The sequence below is a fragment of the Sciurus carolinensis genome, chromosome 5 (genome assembly GCF_902686445.1).
Source record: "Sciurus carolinensis chromosome 5, mSciCar1.2, whole genome shotgun sequence".
Lineage (NCBI taxonomy): Eukaryota > Metazoa > Chordata > Mammalia > Rodentia > Sciuridae > Sciurus > Sciurus carolinensis.
In genome coordinates this window covers 89955485-89960173 of record NC_062217.1, presented here as the reverse complement: position 1 = coordinate 89960173, position 4689 = coordinate 89955485, and the positions used below count along the sequence as shown (strand labels likewise).

The 4689-nt window shown below is 36.6% G+C and overlaps 1 pseudogene; it reads left to right on the top strand.

Annotated features, from left to right (window-relative positions):
• Positions 1-1968: 1968 nt before the first annotated feature.
• On the top strand, positions 1969-3155 carry LOC124985643 (zinc finger protein 37A-like; annotated as a pseudogene).
• The last annotated feature ends 1534 nt before the right edge of the window (positions 3156-4689 follow it).

Genomic DNA, 4689 nt, shown 5'->3' with positions numbered 1-4689 from the left:
TGTTAGGACTTAAATAATTTTATACATAAAAGAGATTAGTGCAATTTGTATTTCATATTCAATTCATTTTCTAGGAGTTTTACTATGTTCGTTTTATGTTTTCATGATTAGCAAATAAGATATTTTAATTTATAATTATACTTGTCTTTTCTCCAATGGATTCTTGTAGAAAACTAGTCTCACTTTATTTTGAAGCAATAATCTCTTGAATTTATCTGAGGATTTTTTGAAACATACACCTCCTTCCCCCCTCTTACTCTTTGGTCATCTATTAGTTCTGGTGGCTTTGTTTTCATTTAGTAATTCATTTTCCTTTCATATTTCTCCATGAATATCCAGATGCAAGTTGATTTGGTAGAATATAAATGCACATATAGATAGATGTCTTTTACCATACTGCCTCACCAAAAGGCTCTGTAGGTAAGTGGGGAATGAACATGGGAGGACTCCTTCAGACTGGGAAGAAAGGAAACAGGCAAGCAAATGGGAGATTCCTGAAACAGAGGATACAATATTCTGAGATCATATCACTAAAGTCTGTTTCATTAAGTAGTTGCCTTACAAGAAACTACATGCTATATTCAGCTTTATAAAACTAGTTTTTAAAAGTTATATTTTTATAAAAGTTTTATATTCTATCACTTTAGTATTTTTGGCTACTGGATCACTAAAAAGTGGTGGCAGTCAGTAACCTTGTAAGTTCATCTTATCACCCCTAGCCCAGGTTGAAGGTTTAGAGATTGGTGGTCCTATGTATATGATCACTCTGCTGGCCACAGTGACATACATTAAAATACATTATTTTCATCTAAAATCTGTATTCTCAAATTCTACCTCTTTCCTGAGGTCCAGAATCATTCATGTAGCTTTCCAATGGACATGTCCAATTTCACATTCAGAAGATATTCAGTATACTGCATTGTGAGCATCTGATTCATTGTCACTTTGAACCTGTTCAGCCCTTCCTCTTAGTTTCCTGGACTTGACAGATGTTACCTAGCCCTTTGAGGCTGCCATTTTAATCTTCTGGAAGTTTCCCTTTCTGTTTACCTTTGCTTTATGAGTTTCTTTTTCTGCATTTCCATTGCTGTCTCAATATAAATGACCTAGCTGTATCACTGCTCTCTAGCATGTTCTTCACTCTAACTTGGGAGTGCTGCTTTCTCAGTGAAAGTTGGATTATATAACTGGGACACAGTTGCGAATTTCCAGTTTTCCACTGGTTTCTGTTATTCACAGAAATGAGTAGGGTGGACAGATCAGGGAGGCTTCTAAGGTGTGTGCATGATAATGCTGTATATGTCATACACTATCAGTCCATTAGGGTATGGGAAGAAATACTTTATTATCGTTTCTGTTTACACTTGTATCTAAAAATATAAACAAAATTAAACTTTCCTGGTATTTTAATCACTAACAGGGTTAAAGACAAATGTTTTGCTTAGTCTCCCCTGATCCTCCATGCCTCTGCAGCCTTTATCATAGGTTCAAAGCTGCTATTTGTCCTGTTTTATAGTTCCATTGACTTGCCATATGTATTTTCAAGTCTTCTTACTTTTTCTTAATGTTTTTGCCTTATATTTGTAAAGGAACTAAAGCTTTATGCCTTTGGTGAAATCTAAAATGCTGACACACTCTTATATGAACTGCCTAGAACCCCTCTGTTGTCCCTACCTGTGTCGAATATATTTGTGATGTGGTTCCTTCAAGTGCTCTGTTAGGTATGATTTTTGTGTGTGTGTTTCTTTAGGAGAGAACTTATTGAAGTATTGTGTTCAACTGGGAATATTCAGAAACTAACACAGTTCCAGGCACATATGAACACTCAGATTTTTTTATTAAGTGATAAATTAATTCACCAACAGGGTGATAACTATGATTTATGTTTTGCCCATGAAGTATATCACACAAAAATGTATAGAGTAGGAGTCTTTTGTAACATTTTCTCATAAATTTTTATCAGTAAAAATGGTAGGAATTAGCTGGGTATGGTGGTATATACCTGAAATCCCATCTACTTTGGAGGCTAAGGCAGGAAGACTGCAAGTTTGAGACCAGCCTCAGCAACTAAGCAAGGCTGTAAGCAAAGTGAGATGATGTCTTAAAATAAAAAATAAAAGCCTGGTGAGGTAACTAAGTGGTAAAGTAACCCTGGGTTCAATCCATAGTACCAAAAGAAAAACAAAAAAAAAAAGGAAGAATTCGTCCTCAAACATCTTTTTTAGAGCACCTGATTCTGACCATGTCAGATTGAACAAAACTGTGCTTTTCCAGGGATCAGTGGCATTCAGGGATGTGACTGTGAACTTCACACAGGAGGAATGGTGACATCTGGACCCTGCTCAAGAGGACATCATATAGGGAAGTGATGTTGGAGAACTATAGTCACCTTGTCTCAGTGGGTAGGTAGGGATTATGTCCCATGCAGAGAAGCAATATGCATTTTCTTTTTTTTACTCAGAGAAATTTGTGTAATTTTTTGTAGAATATAATATTTAGGTTTGGGATTCAGAGGCCAAGGGTAATTTATCCCTTTTGGTACAAGAAAGAATGCATTTTCTTCTGCTTAACAACAATGATTTTAATTGTACACTTTGAAATATATAATCCTCTTCCTTCTGAGACCTTAAAATCCACCCAGCTTGTTCTAAGTCATATAATTTTCATCCATAGGATACTGCATCTCTAAACAGAAGTGATCCTCAAGTTGGAGCAAGGAGAGGAGCCATGGATGTTAGAGGAAGAATTCGTAAGCCAAAGTCACCTGGTGAGTTAGGGAGTATGTGCCAGATAGATTTTAGGAGAAAAGTAGACATAAATGGTTAATTTAGAGTTAAGATCATTGACATGTTTACTAGGAATTCTGTTTTAGAGGGTCCAGACCTTTGGAAGTAGCATGTAGACATGGCTCAAATACCTCAAGTCACTGAATCACTCAGCATCTCCCAGAGTCACTCTTAAACACAAATGTTGCCCTTTTTAAATGGAGATATAAATTATACAGAGTTAAGTGCATAGCTTAATACAATTTTATGTATACATTTATATACAACCATGTATCCATCAAGATGAAGACTCCCTGGTGTAAATAACACTTGGTAAATAACACTTTCACTTCTGATATAATAGGTAAAGTTTGCCTATTTTTTACTTCAAATAAATATAACTAACTACGTACTATATATATGTGTGTATATATTTTCCCTATAGGTGGGTAGGTTGATAATTATGCAGGTAGATAGCTAGATAGGTAGGTAGGTAGATGGATGGATGGATGAATGGAGTCTGACTTCTCAGTCTCAGCCTTGTCTGTTAGATATATCCATGTTGTATGTATCAGCAAACTAGTGTTTTACTATATTGCTGTATAATATTCCATTATACGATTCAACCAGACTTTGTCTGCCTATTCTATGATTGAAGCACATATGGGTTGATTTGTGTTTGGGGATATTTGGAAAAACATTTTTACAAATATTCTCATGTACATCTTTTGGAGGATGTAAACTCTCATTTTATTTCATTTAAACTTAGATGTATAATCAGAAATGAACTTACTAGGCAAAAAATAGTCGTAAGCTTAATTTTAGCAACTACACAGTTTTCCAAAGTGGTTGTACTCAATTATACCTCTTCCAGTAATGTATGAGTTCCAATTACAATACAGCCTTGTCAGCATTTGTTATTGTCAGTCTGTGTTGATTATAAAATATATATTTGGTTTTCACCCATTTCCTGGCATACAGCTAAAATCTTTGTAATCTCTGAAGTGATGGGTATCTTTTTGTATGCTAATGAATTGACTGTAACTGGCAGTACCTAAATAGTTTCAGGATGAAGGCTGGCACTGAAAAGACCAAGGAAGGATTAGAGCATTAAAGCTTTCAGCTCTAATCTCCAACATCCCAGGAGAAGAGACAGACTGAGGTTAAGTTGAATACCATTGGCCAAGGATGTAATCAATCGTGCATATATAATGAATTATCTATAATACCTAAAAAGACAGGGTTCATAAAACTTCTGGACAAAAAATAGTCTCTTAAGTTTAATTATGGAGGTTTCTGAAGGGTGGCATGCCAGGAGAGGGCATGTTGAGAGCGTCTTATTGACTAGGAGTCAGTTGGTGAGTTTAACTCATTTTATTATGCATCATACACGGTATCTCACATCACTTCAAATCTATTCTGTCTAACCAGTTTCTCCTAGTGCTGAACCCAGAGCACACTTACTGTGACGTGTCTTAGTTGAGGAGCTATGTTGGGTTCCACCTCCGTGGTGGTGGGATCACAGGGGAGTGCAGCATTAGGTGTTCTTTTTGATGTCCTCCTGTTCTCCTCTGGTCTGCTGCCCCAAAGGCTTTGGGCTTCAGCACAGTTTATAAGTTCTGGTTGTGGGTTTCCACCCCATGGTTACACCCATCTCTTGTCCTAGGTGTGTCACAATAAGCGGGACTTAACCTCGGCTTGTCCATTCAACCTCGCCCATGGTGTCCAGCATAGAAGTAGATAGATAAGCATGCTATGTTCAAGCACCAGGCTGGCCTAACACTTACTATTTCTGACACGCTTATTACAGGGTATGGAAGCTAAACATCTCTTCCTCCATACCTGTGCTCCTTCCTTACCTTATCCTGTGTGTTCTTCACCAATGTCCTTTATAATAAATAAGTAAACATAATTATTTCCCTGA